Source organism: Ursus arctos, unplaced genomic scaffold (genome assembly GCF_023065955.2).
Source record: "Ursus arctos isolate Adak ecotype North America unplaced genomic scaffold, UrsArc2.0 scaffold_11, whole genome shotgun sequence".
NCBI lineage: Eukaryota > Metazoa > Chordata > Mammalia > Carnivora > Ursidae > Ursus > Ursus arctos.
The window spans coordinates 27,788,482-27,807,105 of NW_026622775.1; the positions used below are offsets into that span (position 1 = coordinate 27,788,482).

Genomic DNA, 18,624 nt, shown 5'->3' on the forward strand with positions numbered 1-18,624 from the left:
TTGAGTGAAGAAATTACTTAAAATAAAATCATTAAAAAAAAAGGCCTTTCCCTCCAATAAGTCTCTTGCAGATCCAAACATTTGTGTCTGCTTTTTAGAGAATCTGAACACACCATCTTTGAAGAAGCTGCCCTTGGAAGACTAAGCATTGTAAAGTCAGCTTACGTATATTTAAAAAAAAAAAAGCTCCTATTTAAATTTATGATCACATTAAACCTATAGATCAATTTAAGAAGAATTTTGCTTGAAGATTTAAATTAACAAAACACAAAAACACTTCCTTGAAATACTCAGGTCAAAGAAAAGGACTATTTTGAAAATATTAATATGAATATTAATTTCAAAACATATTGCATATAACATACTTTGTAAGCAGAGGAACATTAACATAAAATATTATTTTTTTAATTTTTATTATTTTTTTAATGTTTTTTTATTATATTATGTTAGTCACCATACAGTACATCCCCGGTTTCCGATAACATAAAATATTCTATTACTATATAAAGCATGAAAAAGCTGAGTATTAGACTCAGTAAGCTAGGAAACGAATTAATGAATTTAATGACAACGAAGAAAAGTAATAAAAAATGAGAGCAAAATTAATTTAAAAAAAAGAGAGATGAGCTATAGAATTCATTTTAAAAATTAAGTTCTGTTTAGTCCTGCATCAGGCTCCTTACTCAGCAGGGAGCCTGCTTCTCCCTCCGCCTGCTGTTCGCCCTGCTTGTGAGCACTCTTTTGCTCTCTGACAAATAAAATCTTAAAAAAAAAAATTAAGTTCTGTTTGTTTGAAATTTCAGGCCAGTAAAATATACAAATCTCTATGCAGCATAATAAAGAAAACAACACATTGCTGCTCCAAGCTCCACTCAAAGTTAGTTGTCTTCCTCCTGCTATATGGGCTGAAGTAGTATTACCAGATGTGGATATGTTGCCTCTAGAACCCAAAGGGGCCTGACAGGTACCGTGCAGAACCATAAGTAGTTTCAATTATGGATAAGTTTTCTGCATAATTATATACTAATAAATGCTGAAAAGAGATTGTTTTATATAAAATATAAATCGACAAATTATATCGTCTCAAGGAGAAATCCAAAAATAAACAGAATAAGAAAAAATAAAATTAAAGTTTTCAGAAATATTACTACAATTAAAGGTGAAGATTACCAGCCAATTTAAAAAATACTACTTCAACATTTTTTTTAGGATTGATTTATTTGAGAGAGAGGGTGAGTGAGAGAGAGAGCACAAGCAGGGAGAAGGGCAGAGGGAGAGGGAGGGGGAGAAGAAGCAGCAGACTCCTCTGCTGAGCAGGGAGCCTGATGTGGGGCATCATCCCAGGACCGTGGGATCATGACCTGAGCCGAAGGCAGCTGCTTAACTAACTGAGCCGCCCAGGAGCTCCAAAACATACTACTTCAACATTTGAAGAAACATTTAATGACCATTTCATAAGCACAACTTAGAAAAAACAAAAAGCTTCTCATATTACGTTCACAATTGATACCAAACCTGGAAAATATTATCATAATATGAAATCCACAGCTTAAGCAAATTTATCAATATTGAAGTAGAACTCTTATAAAAAATTAAATTCATATCATATATCTTTTTAAAGTTGATCAAGTTTAGTTTACTGCAGGAAAACATGGTTGGGTAACAATTAAAAAAATGACTTTATATAATTAATGGCAGCAATGACAAATGAGGAAAAATAATATTCTATATCAAAATAAGTGGAAAATAATATAGCATATTAAAATAAATGGAAATTACAGATTCTATTCTGGATTTAAAAATACAGATGACTTTGAAAAACAAAAAAGCTGGAAAATTGTTATATAAATTTTACTGAAATATGAAAGATTTGACAATATAAAAAAACCTGACATTTAAAGATAATGATTACCAAATTTATGTAAATATTTAATAATATTCCATTAAAAATCCAATGAAATTTTATAAAGTAATTTGACAACATAAACTTCATAGAAAAAAAGTAAATATATATTTATAAATAAAACTTGATCAAGGGGGCCTTTATAATTACGAGATAGAAAAAAGAGAAAAATAAGCTTTCAAAAAATAAGCTCTACCTTACAACATACAGCAGTGTACATTTCAAACATTTTAAAGGAGCAAAAATTAAAAATAAAAAATAAATGTTAAGTTAATAGAAAATATAAGTTACAATATGCATGTACCTGGTCTTGGGACAGAAAGAGGCTTTCAAATTGAATGCAAATAAAAATGTACTTCAAAAAATAGTTGATAGAAATCAGTATGTGAAGTTTTCAATGTGAAGATAAACTTAACAGAAACAAAAAACAAAAGGAATATGAGGGAGACTATTTGCCCCATAACTAGCATACTATGAAAATAATTTGAAGTTATATAAAAACAATGAATGCTCCAGTTGAAACTGGGGAAAGGTAATGAGCAGATGGATAAAAAAATATAACACTTAACCATACTAAATTTATTTTCTTTGCATTTAATAAAAATAATTCAAATGAAAACATCATTTTTATATTTGTCCTTTGAAAAGATAATTATTTATCAAATATAATACTAATACCAAGACTGGTGACTATGCCAAAAAATATAAAATGACTTATTTGCAGAAATCTCTTTTCTATAACTTTATTCTTAAGAAGTTAGTAATATACTTACATAAAAGGACATGTACTGAAACACTGTTGTGATTATGAGAATTTAGAAATAGCATATAGTTCAATAGCTTAGCTTAATAAATTTTAATACAACTCTATATTAAAGCTCTATTATAGCAGGCATTTTAAGGAAAACATGAAAACGTTTCCAATATTTAGCTCAGTGAAGTTATAATGTATAATGTATAATGAAATTATAATATAAAACTTAAATATGCAGTATGATTTCTATTTTCTAAAATATGACCATATGCATCTAGACAAAGATCACATATATACATCTTTCTATACTTAACGTTCACATTGGTTTTTTCCAGGTGAGTGGCTTATTGACGTGTGTTTAAATAAAATGTGTGTACTGGGAGTGAGAAGAATCAGTTCCTTGATTTTTATAAGCTTATTTGGTAAGGGATTAAGTGAATAGACATCACTGAAAAATCCCCTGGACCTCCTTTCTTTTCCTATAAGGAAATACAATGATCACTTTCATTGAGAGCTATTTGGTTTAAACAAAATTACTTTCTTGCTTTTTATCCATTGGAGAGCAGTTATATACCCAAAATCAATCAGAGTGAAAAACACCACACAGGGTTCTTTAGGTCTCTGTATGCTATACAAATACTGTCATAGCATTTTGCTGAATAACAGCACAGGGTGATAAATGCTTAAAATGGTCCCTTAAGTCCAGTAAAATAATGGACATAGCACACTGGTGAGTGTGCAGAGCTACTGGCTAGCACTATTTTTTGCAAATCAATAAGGCAGAAACACTAATGTTTAATTTCTCTAGAAGAAGAGACAAAAAGATATGCAAATAAAATTGTGTTAAAAATTAAACTTTCACAAAGCAAACAAGAAATATATTCTACAACATAAAAATTAAATGATTGTTCTAGTAATATATAGTGACATTATACCTATTCACCACCATCATGACATTTTTATAAGCAGACAGACTAAATTATGTACCTATTTTTTAACAAACAAACTTTCTTCAGTAATTGGTATTTGATACTAACCAGTTTTTAGTACATTTTGGGACAACAGAGTATGGACCAGGGCAGAAGCCTGGTGATACTGTTCTGAGTTTCATGGAGACTATAGGTTTGACCCTTGTGAAATCACAGAATCATTAGGTTTGACTTCACAAACATTCTCAGAATTTCTCTCTTCTCTCCTTTGTCTTGCCCCCAGTGAGAAAGAAGTTTAACCTTTCAATATTTAAAAAGTCTATTTCTGAGCTATTTGCAGACAAGAGATGAAAAGAATTGTTATCCATCTGATCCATAATTTTAGGAGTAGCAAGGGGTTGAGAGCTGGGAACAACGTGTAAAGATTTATAATACAAGAATAACTTAACCTTCCTGCTCTGTGCTCCTCTCTACTCCACTCCACACCACACACACATACACACACACATGTGCACACATGCACACAAAGACACATACACACAATGTTAAGCTATTTACCAGCGAGCTTCTGGGAACAAGAGATATTTAAAATATACTCAGTTTCTAAGCAGACAAATAATGGAGAAAAGGGTAAAGGTCATTGTTTCACAACTGGATGCAGAGAAAAAAAATCCCTAAAAAACAGTTTCTCCTAGTGTTTTCTGTTCTCTTATGGGAGAGGAAATAGGAGGACTGAGTGTCCAGAATGACTTTAGACTCCTGACTTAGGAAATACTGGTGCAGCACTGCAATATCTCTAGCAAGGGAGGAATGTAGATCTTGTTATATAAGCATTAAATCATGAGCAAGCAATTATATGTTAAACTGACATATTTAGGTCCCGTTTCTGGTTCTGCAAATAAGGATCTTAAAAGTTGTCATGCTGTCCTAACAAGAAGTAAAAAGCTAAACAAACTGAAAAATCAACTCTTCTTGGATCCCTAAAAGAGGGGAGGGCACAGGGTAAACCACTGTCCCCAAGACTGGAGAGACAGACAGAACACAAGGAATCTCAGGTAACCTGAGCTGAGATACCAAGATGAAACCACCATGAGAACCTGAGTGGGAAGGGAGGGTAGGAAACTTCAGAACTATAACTAAAGAACTGCTGGAGGCTCAGTGTGGACAAGTCTGAGTTACAAGCTCCCAGGGAATCCAGTCATTAGAAGGGTCTCCACAACTCTGGTAAGATTTACTTCAGGGAACTCTACCAGGTTCTCACAGTAAATACCAGAGAAAAATTCCCTTGGTCTTCTTTAGGGGTGGGAGTTGGTGGGGGAGGAAGGGCAGAACCATTTTTAAATACTCCAGGAAACTTGCTAACTAAAACTTAAGAAAAAAAGGAACAGAAGAAACAGCAATGACTGAAAATCTCCCTAAATTAATGTCAGACACCAACCCACAGATCCACAAATCTCAGAGAAAATGAAGTAGGATAAATGCCAAAAAAACCCCCAAAACCAAAACAAAACACCCACACCCAGGCATATCATTTTCAAACTACAGAAAACCAAAGGTGAAGAAAATAATCCTGAAAGAAGTCCTAGGAAACAAAAAAAGCATATTACCTACAGAGGAACAAAGATAAAAATTACATCCAACCTCTCAGAAACCATGCAAGCAAGAACAGAATAGAGTGAAATGTTTAAATGTTTAGAGAGAGAAAAAAAAAAAAAACCCACCAAGCTAGAATTCTGTACCCTATGAAATTATCCTTCAAAAGTGAAGGAGAAAATAAACACTTCCTCACACAAACAAAAACTGATGGAATTTGTGGCCAGGAGATTCGTCTTGAAAGAAATGTTAAAAACAGTTCTTTACATGGGTGGGGTTTGGGGGTCGCCTGGGTCTCCACAGGCGTTCTGGCCAGGACTCCGGGGTGCCCTCGGCTGGCCTCCCCTGAGCAGAGGAGCATCCTGGAGACAGCGAAGTGGCTGAGGCTGCTTGCTAACTGCGCTGCAGGCCACCAGTTCCACCCAAAGGGGACGGAAGTGCAAACGCTTCCAGTCGAGGCTACCCGCAGAGGACTTTTCTTCTCGTGTCACACACTTCAGCCAGGCTCCCGTGCACTTCCTGACGAAAACCCCTGAAGCTGCGCTGTCGCGGGGACGCTTCCTCCTGCTCTTCATTTCAGGCGAACGCGGTGTAAAGGACTCTTTCTCCAGTGGAAGGAAGGGGGCCCGTGGAGAGATGCTGGGTTTTTAGTCAGGCAGTCAACGGACAGCCCTCCAGGACCCGGAAGCCCAAGAAGACGCTGGCTGGTGGGAGGGGTCCTTTTTAGGCCCACCGGCTCTTGGTCGTTTTGAGTCCTGTCACTGCGTTCTGGACCTTTACCTGGGCAGGAGCCTGAATGGCGGAAACTAAGGTGAGGGGATTTCAGGATGATTTCCATCTTGATTTACACATTTAAAAATCTTCCTGCTACCAAAAAAAAAAAAAAAAAAAAAAGGCCCTCACATTTTCAGCAAGAACACTGAACTCTTCCTCCCAGCTATGAACTGGGAGACTCGAAGAAGACTGTAGTCAAATCCCGATACACATAAGGAATATCGTGGTGGTGGGTGGTGTTTGCACTCCTTTGCTATCAGGCACTTCATATAAAGATGTGACACTGCATGATTTGGCTAGAACAGCACTTTCAGGTTTGATGCATCAGACCAGTGTTCCAAATGAAGTTGTTGATTATATCATCTTTGGCACGATTATACAGGAAGTGAAAACAAGCAATGTGGTAGAGAGACTGCCCTTGAGCCGGCTTCTCTGACAAGAATCCTGCTCATACTAGCTTGCATCTCTGCCAACCAAGCCAGGACCACAGGTGTTGTTGGCTGGTTTGTTTCTGGCCATTTTGATGCAATTGTGGGAGGTGGTGTAGAGTTAATGTTGGACATTGCTATTCGTCATTCAAAGAAAATAAGGAAAATGATTCTTGATCTCAATAAGGCCAAGACTCTGGGTCAGCCACTATCTTTAACCTCTACATTTGGATTGAATTTCTTACCACTTGAGCACCCTCTGGTGAGACGATGGGCACTCTGCAGACCAACTGGTCACTGCCTTTGCTTTTTCTGACTGAAATAGGATGAGTATGTACTTTGTTTCCACAGCCTGACCGTAAGGACCCAGGATGAAGGACTCCTTTCCCAACTTGTATCCTAAAGAGTACCAAGAAAAAATACAGTTACCAAAGATAATTGCATTCATCCTTTCTCCCTGGAGCAGATGGCCAAACAAAAACCTGCATTCATCAAGCCCTGTGGTACAGCGACAGCTGCAAATTCTTCTTTCCTGACCGATGGTGAATCAGCAGTGCTGATTATGGCAGAGGAAAAAGCTCTGGCCACGGGTTATAAATGGAGGACATTTTTGAGGGATTTTGTGTAAGTATCTCAGGATCCAAAAGATCATCTTTTACTCAGACAACATATGCTATTCCAGAAGTTTTAGAGAAGGCAGGATTAACTGGTATTGATGCTTTTGAATTTCAGGAAGTTTTCTCAGGTCAGATTTTGGCTAATTTGAAAGCCATGGATTCTGATTTGTTTGCACAAAAATACATGGTTAGGAAAACCAAGGTTGGATCGCCTACTTTAAAGAAGTTTAACAACTAGGGTGGATGTCGGTCCCTGAGATACCCATTTGGAGCCACTGGCTGCAGGTTGGTCATGGAAACTGTCAACAGATTACAGAAGGAAGGAGGCCAGTATTCCCTAGTGAGTGCCTATACAGCTGGAGAGCAGGACCATGCTATGATAGTAGAAGCTTATGAAAAATAATAGATCAGGAAGAGGTGACCTGGAGTTTCTCTGCAACACTCACACTAGGTAATGCCATTTCCATGCATTACTGCATAATATCTATAATTTCTAGCTCCTCTTAGGAAAACAAAATTTGTGGCCCTCTGTTAAATGCTTTGCAGTTAAGGCTTTGCTAATATTCTGAACTTTCCAATAATCATGGCTTACTGCTCTTTTGGAGATTACTTAGCCACTAGAATGTCACATAGTAATAGGCTTAAGCATTTGCTTTTGGTCTTTATTTTCATTGAAGACTAAATTAGTGGTTGCAGTTTGGGAGAGAGGTTAGCTGAGATTGGGAATCATCTTTGTAATATTTGCAAATTATACTCATTCCTATATGTAACCTAAAGATAACTGTTTTCTATGAAATACAAACCAGTGTGCCTAAATTAACTTAATTATGGAAAGATAATTCAGAATCTAAACAAAGTGGAGAGGTATTGTCTCTAAAAAAGTTTTTTAGAGACAATGAAAATAACGTAGGTCGGAAACTCAGATCTACATAAAGGAAGAGCTTCGAAAAAGAATAAGTGAGAATAAAATAAAAACTTTTCTCTTATTCTTAGTTGATCCAACAGATAAATTTTTCAAAATAATAACATCAACAATGTATTCCTGTGTGTATGCTTATGTATATATCATATATGCTTCCTTTTTTTTTTAAAGATTTTATTTATTTATTTGACAGAGACAGAGACAGCCAGTGAGAGAGGGAACACAAGCAGGGGGAGTGGGAGAGGAAGAAGCAGGCTCATAGCAGAGGAGCCTGATGTGGGGCTCGAACCCACAACGCCGGGATCACGCCCTGAGCCGAAGGCAGACGCTTAACCGCTGTGCCACCCAGGCGCCTCATCATATATGCTTCTGTATGCTTATTTATAAGTAAAAAGAATGACAGCAATTATACAAAGAACAAAAAGAAGGAATTAGGTTTATTTTGTAATAAGGTACTCACACTACTGATGAAGTGGTATACAGTCATTTGAAAGTGGACCTAAATTAGCTGTAAATATCTATTGCAAACCCTAGGACAAACAGAAAAAAATATATTCTATATGCTAAGAAATGAGAAAAATTAAATTCTATAAAATGCTAATTTAAAACCACAAAAGGCAGACAAAGAGTAGAAGATAAGAATGGAAACAAAGTATAAGAGCATCAAATAGAAAACAGTGACACATATGGAAGATATGAGCCCAAATATATCAATATCACTGAAAACCAATGGTCTAAATGCACCATTTAAATGGTAAAGATTCTCAGAGTGAATAAAAAGCAAGATCCAATTTCATGAAGTCAACAAGAAAAACATTTTATTTTTTTTATTTTTTATTTTTTAAAAGATTTTATTTATTTATTCGACAGAGATAGAGACAGCCAGCGAGAGAGGGAACACAAGCAGGGGGAGTGGGAGAGGAAGAAGCAGGCTCATAGCGGAAGAGCCTGATGTGGGGCTCGATCCCATAATGCCGGGATCACGCCCTGAGCCGAAGGCAGACACTTAACCGCTGTGCCACCCAGGTGCCCCAAGAAAAACATTTTAAATATAAAGAGACATACAATTTAGAAGTAAATGTATGGAGAAAATACAGTATGCTAATACGTATCAAAAGAAAGCAGAAATAGCTATATTAATTTCAGATAGCAGATTTTAAAGAGAAATTTATTACAGTTAAAGAAGGACATTATATAATGGCAAAGAGGTCAATTCCCCAAGAAGACATAACAATTCTTAATGTGTATATGCCTAACAACAGAGCATCAAACTGTGAGAGGCAAAAACTAACAGAACTACAAAGATAAATAGATGAATCCACTATCATAGTTGGAGACTTCCAGAACCCTCTCTCAGAAATGGACAGATCAGCAGGCGGAAAATTACTAAGGACATAGTTGAACACAATACCATATCAACTGTATGTAACTGACATCTATAGACTAAATTCGACAACAACATCAGTATGCATATTCTTTTTAAGCTTCACATTCATGAATATCAACCACATTCTTGCCCATAAAACACACCTTAACAAATTTAAAAGAAAAGAAATCCTGTCACTTCTACTCTTAGATCAAAATGGAATTAAACCAGAAATCAAAAATAGATAACAGGAAAATCCCACAATATGTGGAGACTAACCAGCACACTTCTCAATACAGACATACCTCATTTTATTCTGCTTCATTTTATTGTACTTCATAGATAATGCATTTTTTATAAATTGAAGGTATGTGGTGACCCTGCATCAAGCAAGTCTATGGGTACTGTTTTTCTAACAGCATTTGCTTACTATATGTCTCTTTATCCAATTTTGGTAACTTTTACCACATAAACTTTTTCATTATTATTATATTTGTTATGGTGATCTGTGATCAGTGATTATAAGTCACTAAAAGTTCAGATGGCGGTTAGTGCTTTTTAGCAAAAAATTATTTTTTAATTAAGGTATATATATTTTTTAAGACATAATGCTATTGCACACTTAATAGACTACAATATGGAATAAACATAACTTCTGTACACACTGGGAAACTAAAAACTTCATTTGACTCATTTTATTATGATATTTGCTTTATTGCAGTGGTCTGGAACTGAACCTACAATATCTCCCTGGTATCCCTTTAATACATAGGTCAAAAAAGAATTCTCAAGAGAAATTTAAAAATATTTTTTTTCCTAAATGAAAAAGAAGAAAGAACTTATCAAAACTTGTGGGATGCAGCTACAGCAATATTTATAGGGAAATTTATAGCACTATATGTATAAGAAGAAAGATCTAAAATAATCTAAATTCCCATATTAAGAAAACAGAAAGAGAACAGCAAGTTAAATCCAAAGTAAGCAGAAGAAAAGAAATACTAATAATTAGAACAGAAATCAATGGGATTTAAAATAGGAAATCAATAGATTAAATTAACAAAACCAAAAACTGTTTATTTGAAAAAATAAATCAATAAGCCTTTAGCCAGCCTAACTAAGGGAAAAAGGGAGGACACAAATTGTTAACATCAGAAATGAAAGAAGGGACATCACTACAGACCCCATAAATATTAAAAGATAGTAAAGGAGTACTATGAACAATGCCATGCCCAGAAATTTGGCAACTAGATGAAATGGGCCAATTCCTTTTTTTTTTTTAAAGATTTTATTTATTTATTTGAGAAAGAGAAAAAACATGAGAGGGGGAGGGTCTGGGGGAGAAGCAGACTCCCCACTGAGCAGAGAGCCCGATGAGGGACTTGATCCTGGGACTCCAGGATCATGACCTGAGCCAAAGGCAGACGCTTAACCAACTGAGCCACACGGGCACCCTAGGCCAATCCCTTCAAAGACATAATTTGCCAAAACTCACACAAGAAAAATAGACAATCTGAATAGCCCTGTATCTATTGAAGAAATTGAATTAATATTTAACAATTTTCTAAAACAGGAAACACCAGGCCCTGGTGTGTTCACTGATGAATTATACCAAAAACTTAAAGAATGGGGCACCTGGGTGGCTCAGTCAGTTAAGCGTCTACCTTGAGCTCAAGTCATGATCCCAGGGTCCTGGGATCAAGGCACACATTGGGCTCTCTGCTCAGTGGGGAGCCTGTTTCTCCCTCTCCCTCTGCCTGCTGCTTCCCCTGATTGTGCTCTCTCTCTCTCAAATAAATAAAGAAAATCTTAAAAAAAAAAAAAAACTTAAGGAATTAATTTTACCAGTTCTATGCAATGTTTTTTGGAGGATGGAAGTAGAGAGAATACTTCCTAATTCATTCCTTGTGGCCAGCATCACCCTAATAACAAAATCAAACAAAGATACTGCGAGAAAACTACAGATCGGTATCTCTCTTGATCAAGACTTCTCAACAAAATATTAGCAAATTGGATCCATCAATGTATAAAAAGAATTATACACCACAACCAAGTGGGATTTATCCCAGATATGTAAGGCAGGTTTAGAAATTCAAAAGCCAATTAATTTAATCAAAAAAGCAAAATCACATGATTTTTTTTTTTTTTTGGACCAAAAAAGCAAAATCACATGACTGTATCAATAGATGTAGAAGAAGTATTTGCTAAAATCCAACCACCGTTTATTTAAAAAAAAAAAGAAAGAAAAACAAAACAAAAAAAGCTCTCAGTAAACTGAAATAGAGCCAAACATCCTCAACTGAATTAGGAGTATCTACAAAAACCCTACAGCTAGCATCATACTTAATGAGAAACCCAAAAATTTCCCACTAAGGTCAGAACAAGGCAAGGATGTCTCCTTTCACCATTCTTTTTAAAAAAATTATTCTGAAAGTTCTAGCTAATACAGTAAGACAAGAAAAGGAAATAAAGGATATATAGATTAGAAATGAAGAAATAAGATTATCTTTGTAGATGACATGGTCATCCCTGTAAAAAATCTGAAAGAATTGGCAAAAAATTCCTAAAACTAATAAGTGATTATAATAAGGTTGGAGAGGGGGGCGCCTGGGTGGCTCAGTCGTTAAGCATCTGCCTTTGGCTCAGGGCGTGATCCCGGCATTATGGGATCGAGCCCCACATCAGGCTCCTCTGCTGGGAGCCTGCTTCTTCCTCTCCCACTCCCCCTGTTTGTGTTCCCTCTCTCGCTGGCTGTCTCTCTCTGTCAAATAAATAAATAAAATCTTTAAAATAATAATAATAATAATAAGGTTGGAGAGTAGACATTATTATACAAAAGTCAATTGCTTTCCTGTATATCAGCAAGTAGATACAGAGTAGCAGTTAAACAAATAGAACAGGTAATTGAATGAGTAGAATTTGAAATTAAAAACACAGTGCCATTTACATTAGCATTCAAAAAATGAAATAGTTATAAATCTAACAAAATATATATAAGATCTATATGAGGAAAACTATAAGGAAGCCTGGAAAACACCAGGAAGCCTGGTGAACAATACAAAAGAAAAACTAAATAAATGGAAAGATGGCCCGTGTTCATGTACGGGAAGACTCCATATTGTCAGTATGTTCACTCTTCCTATCATGACCTATAGTTTCAATGCAATCCCAATCAAAATCTCAGCAAGTTATTTGGGGATATGGACGAACTAATTCTAAAGTTCATATGGGGAGTCAAAGACCCAGAATAGCCAACAAAATATTGAAGAACAGAGGTAGAGAATGACACTACCTGACTTCAAGTCTTTCTATAATCTACAGTACTTAAGGAAGCATGAAATTGGTGGAAAAAACAGGAAATTGATCAGTGGAACAAAATAGCACAGGAGACCTACATAATATAGTTGACTGATTTTTTATAAAGGAGCAAAGGCAGTACTATGGAGCAAAGACCATCTCTTCAACAAATGGTGCTGGAGCAACTGGACATCTGTATGCAAAAAAAAAAAAAAAAAAAAAAAAAAAAAAAACTAGACACAGACCTTATATCCTTCACAAAAATTAACTCAAAACACATCACGTATCTAAGTATAGGATAACATAAGAGGAAAGTTAGTTTACCTTGGGTATGGTGGTAACTTTATAGATGCAACACTAAAGTCTTAATCAGTGAAAAATAGAATTGGTAAGCTATACATCATTAAACTGACAAACTTCTGCTCTGTGAAAGAGCATCACAACTCTATGACATTCTGGAAAAGGCAAATACAATGGAGACAGTAAAAAAGATTAGGGGTTGCAGGTGGGGAGAGGGAAGAGAAGGATGAAGAGGTGGAGCAGAGGGGATTTTACGGCAGTAAAAATGCTCTGTTTCATATCATAATAATGGATACATGATATTATACACTTACAAAATCCATAGCTAGCATATACAACACCAAGAGCAAATCAATGTAAACTATGGGCTTTCGGTGATTAAGATGTGTCAGTGTAGGTTCACCAATTGTAACAAATGTACCACTCAGGGATGTTGATAATGGAGAAGCTGTACATGTGTGGGGCAGGGATTGGGATACCGCTGTACCTTCCTCTCAATTTTTTTGGGAAACTAAAACTGCTTTGAACAAAATACAGTCTTAATATAACAACACATTTTTTTTTAAATCACACATTTAAGAGAAAATGAAAAGTAGTTTTAAGAGGGGACGGGGAGGGAAAAAACCTCATGCTGGGCATGTAGTTTATATTAAGTAAATGCAGGATTGGAAAAGAGATAAAGAGGAGTGTGAATTGTTGGATTTAGCTTGAAAGTAGAGGGGGCAGCAACCAGAGAATTTCCCAATTTATGGTGTTGAGGAAGCCAACTGATTGCCAAAGTCCCTGTTTTAATAAGATTTGGAAGACCTCTATACTCCTCTGAAGTTTTTCTTTTTGCCATAAGACACCTCCCATCGTAGTCTCCAGAGCACCTATGCAGAGATTGGTCAGTCTTGTTCTTGAGATCTTTAATTTGTCTTGTGGGAAAATGGCACATCGGTTAAAAACCCATTACAGCAATCAATATTTCAGGAAGCCTGGAGAGCACATGCTTGCTGGCGACAATCTATATAATTGCCCCAAAGGAAAGGTGGACATTCCTTCCTTGCCTTTTTTATGGATGCTAGCTATTCCATCAGAAAATATAAACCTATTTATTTCACTATTAAGGAAGTGCTATGTGATTAAGGAAACTACTGGTAGTTCAATGAAAAAAGGAACGACAAATTTAGGGGAAAATGGTCATTTATAAATTAATAGCTCTCACATTATTGGAGAACAATTACTTGGCAAAAAGTATTCCTAACAGAACTAAGGACTTGAGAAATAAGGTCTCTGTAAATGCTGTTGTGACCAGTTTTTGTCTTTATATACTCATTCTAATCTTTCTGCTTTTCAGTGAAAGCAGTTCTAATTCCCAAACATGGGGGAAGAAAACATTACTAGCACCTGGCTGTTTCCTCTTATCCCTTTCACACATCTAAGTATTTAGGATTTCTAAATACTAAATTCCTAAGACATTTTCAAAGACTATATTGCTTCAGTTTCTTCTTACATATTTATCTATCCAACCATTTGTTACCTACCTATCTTTCTACTGCCTATTTACCTACTATCCATTATCTATCTTTCTATCTGTCTGTCTAGCTATCATCTGTCTATTTTATCTATCTATTGTTGCAAAAAGAGTTGCATATGTCACACCTTAGTACAAATGTTTCCTTGTTGGCCGTTTATAAGGTGCTGAAAACTCTGTTATCTTTTGTTAAACTGTGATTAACTTATTTGGTTCTCATTACCCAATTATGACAACTCTGTACTTTATAAATAGGTAAAGAATAAGTAATCTGTATGATTTTGCATCTTTTCTGGTTTAGGAACATTTAAAATGTTATGTAAAATTTAGGAATATTTGTTAATATGATGTTAAAAACATTTTGCACAGAAATTATTACTGCAATATAGAATGATCGTTGTGTGTTCAATCTGTCTTCTTGGGTAAAGTCTTTTTGGTTTGTTTTAGTATTAGTCTGGATTCAAAACCTTACCCATTTTAAAACTATATTTTCTCTCAGTTTATAGTCAAAATTATTCTTATTTAAATGAATCTGCTATCATTTAAGCTGAATTAATTTATCCTTAACAGGATGAGAATATTTTTCTTATTAAGCAATGCTCAGTTTAAGGCATTTGCACAATATTAACAACTTAACAATAAAGATGAAAATTCTGAAGTAGAGTTAGATCTGATAGCTTTATGTATTTAAAATCCTCTTTGTTATTTTTAATCCTTGTACATATTCTCACATAATATAATTTAGTGTTTGAGGCAAACTCAATTACTGAAATTCACAGTGTATTAAAAACTTTAAACTATGTTGAAAGATACCATTGAGATGTGGGAAAAGTGGAGATTACTATAGGAAACCATACCCAGGAGATTAAGATGAACATTTATCTACTCAAGGGGAAAATGTGTAATTCCTCTTGAGATTTGAAGAATTATTTGATATCATCTAAAGTGCTTTTTCATATTATAAAGCAAAGAATTGTTGGGGTTTTAAAAATGTTGAAATCACTAAAAAGTTTTAAAATACCATTTTCTTGCTTACTTATAATTTATATATGCAGTTTACTATGTTTTGTAGATTGCTAATATATTTGTTTTCCACTATTTATATTATTTCAGAAGGTATCAGAAATATTTTAGAAATACAAGGACCATTACATATATAAATATAAATTTATATGTTTTAATATGTATGATGTTTTATTTTCAAGAAGAGGAGATACATAAGAACAATAATATTGTCAGTATATATTTTAAATTCCCTTATCTTCATGTTCCCAAGTGACTGGAAAGAGGAGGCTATGACACAGGAAATCAAGAGGAAGAAAAGGGGGATTTTTAAAGATCTACTGTCTTAGAGCAAGACAAGGAAAAGAATGGAGGTAGGTGAAAGGAAAAGTTCCTTTTTAGATCAAAACACCTGTAGTTGGGATAGAATAGAAATGATTAGGTAGATGATAGATGGATGGAGGGATAGATACATAGATACATAGATATTATGCACTGCATTGTGTTTCCTGAAATTCATGTACTGAAGTCCTAATCAGTGCCTCAGCATGTGACTGTATCTGAAGATGGGACATTTAAAGAGCCAATTAAGTTAAAATGAGACCATTGGGGTGGTCCCCAAACCAGTCTCACTGGTGACTTAATAAGAAGAGAAAATTTGGACACACAAAGAGACACCTCTGTGCGTTTACACAGAGGGAAAACCGTCTACAACAATCTAGAGGCAGCATGAGGGAGGCCATTTATAAGCTAAGGAGAGAAGCCTCAGGAGAAATCAACCCTGCTGATACCCTGATCTTGGACTTTCAGCCTCATAACTGTGAGGAGATAAATTTCTGTTGTTTAAGACACCCGATCTGTGATATTTTGCTATGGTTGCCTGAACGAAATAGAACAATAGATGTTTTCCCCATTCTCATTTTGCATTCTGTGAGAAGACTGGTTTTTAATGTGTTTTTACATTAATCTGGAGCAGACCCAACAGAGACATGTGCTACCAGGGATTATGCCCACTATTTTCTAAGCCCCTACAGTTTAGATTAGAGCTTTTCCTGTGTGCTCCCTGTGGGAGACACAGCGAGTCAGTGAACCAGCCACTGTAAAGGTCCTTTATCACAGGAATGGGTAAGGTGACTGAAAATGGAGGGATGGGATGATATATGCCACCCAAGATTTCTGTCAGGCACAGATTCAAGTGGGAAAAGGAACATGATTTAACTCTATGTCCCATGTTCCAATGTACCAGTGTCAGAGCTTTTCTCCAAACATCCTCTCCAATGAAATTTGGAAAGCAGAACTGTGACTTAGATATTAATGCTTAGTGCAAAAAATAGAATATTGACAGCAGATGAAATATAACAGAAAATGATTCTTCAAACAATGAAAAGAAACAAAGTAAAAAATAAACTGTTGGCTATCTCCTTAAAGGTAATAAGATTATGAATTTTAGTAGGACTGAGCTAATTGCCATATTCTGAATTTAAGTTAATAAAGTTGTAACAAAAATTGTTTTCACACTAAGAAATCTATGTCTTACTGAGGGTGGGATATGAGTTCTGGAGACATATTTAGTAATGTATTAGAACAGATTGTTTGAAAAATAGATTGAACAGATGGTATCATGAACCCAGCAACTCAGCAGAATTTATCCATTCTTAAATTTTCACAGCAGTGTTAATTGTTGCAGTTTTATGGGATTTTCCCTAGATTTTTCAAAGGTATTCAAAATGTCTTTTGTAAAATAAAGCATTCCATAATTAATCATCACTTGTTACTGACCAGCAAGATAGGTAACCATCTCTTAATAATAAATATAGCTACTTTGACTACTAAGAAAAGCAGTATTAATTACCTATTGAACTTGAGAATAAATCTTTATACACTGTAGTTTCTGTGTTTGTCTTATAATAACATTAAAATTACTTTTAGATCGTGTGCATAAATATATTGATGTGTAGCAATCTATGATGAATAATACTTCTAGGATACATTTGATAAAATACTATGGAAAAGCATGCTGAAAATGTTACAACATAGGAATATTCTAAAAATATGGCATTAAGAGAAAAAATACACAAAAGTTATATGACCTGATACAAGCTATGAAAAATATATTTACATATGTATATATTTACATCTGTGCATTTTGTCATAAAATACTGATAAGCATCAAAATATTCACAACATTTATCTTTACGTTGTTTTTACTTTTCATTTTTATATTTTTTAAACTTCTTAAAATGAACAAGAATTCTGCTCCAATAAAAATGTTATGTCTTTGCCTTCTAGGTCATTCTAAAATTCACTAAACCTGAGTTTCTCTGCATATTATCCATAAAACCGTACAGATCAACAAGGAGAGCAAATAAAACTAAACATAGCCCATATCTCAGCATATCAGGAGACAGAGATTACTGTAATCCTCAATTTATGTATAGGGAGAGAAATAAACATGATATTCCAGTAGATGGCTTATACCAGAGCCCTGAGTTGAGATAGCATGGAATCTGAAGAGACTGAATGATAAAAGATATGGGGGTGGGTGCAAGTTCTCAAGGGAGATGGGGCTTAGACAAAATCATCCCAGAAAGACACATTCCTTTTTCAACATGAAGAAACCCACTGAAAACAAATCTGAGAGATAACGGGAAAACATTTGAACAATTACAATAACTGAGTTGGAAGTCATAGATATCAATTGCTTCTGGGAGATTAGGCAATAAATAGAAAAGGAACAATAATGTACACACATGCGGAAGTGAACAGGAAGAAAGGAGAAAGTGGAGAATTAAAGGGATCCTGAAGGAACAAAAGCAAATCAGAAAATAGAAAAACACACCAAATGCTCCCCTCAACACTGCCAAAGAAAAGCTATATAACAAATGTAAATTAGAAAAATAATGCAGAGTCATATGTACTTTACATACAACTAAATTGGTAGTAATGTGATAGAGTTTGACTTCTACCGCTGCAGATATATAAAGCAACTTCACATATAGCATAGGAAATTAGATGCTCATCTGGGTGGCTAGCTGATCAGTTTTCTGCAAAGTTTTTTATTTGTTTTTGTCCTTGACAAATATGAATGGTACCCAAGGAAAGTATATTGTCATGACCCCAAGTAAGAGAAGAAATTGAGCTGCTTATCAGTTCATGGTTGGAAGTGCAAACAAGGATGTTAAGTTTTGTTATTATAGGCTTTGTAAGCTCTACTGAGTTTACTACT

At 35.1% G+C, this 18,624-nt stretch overlaps 1 pseudogene; it reads left to right on the top strand.

The window, feature by feature from the left end:
* Nucleotides 1-7,401, top strand: part of LOC113255477 (trifunctional enzyme subunit beta, mitochondrial-like) — a 194,312-nt pseudogene extending 186,911 nt beyond the window's left edge.
* Nucleotides 7,402-18,624: the final 11,223 nt, after the last annotated feature.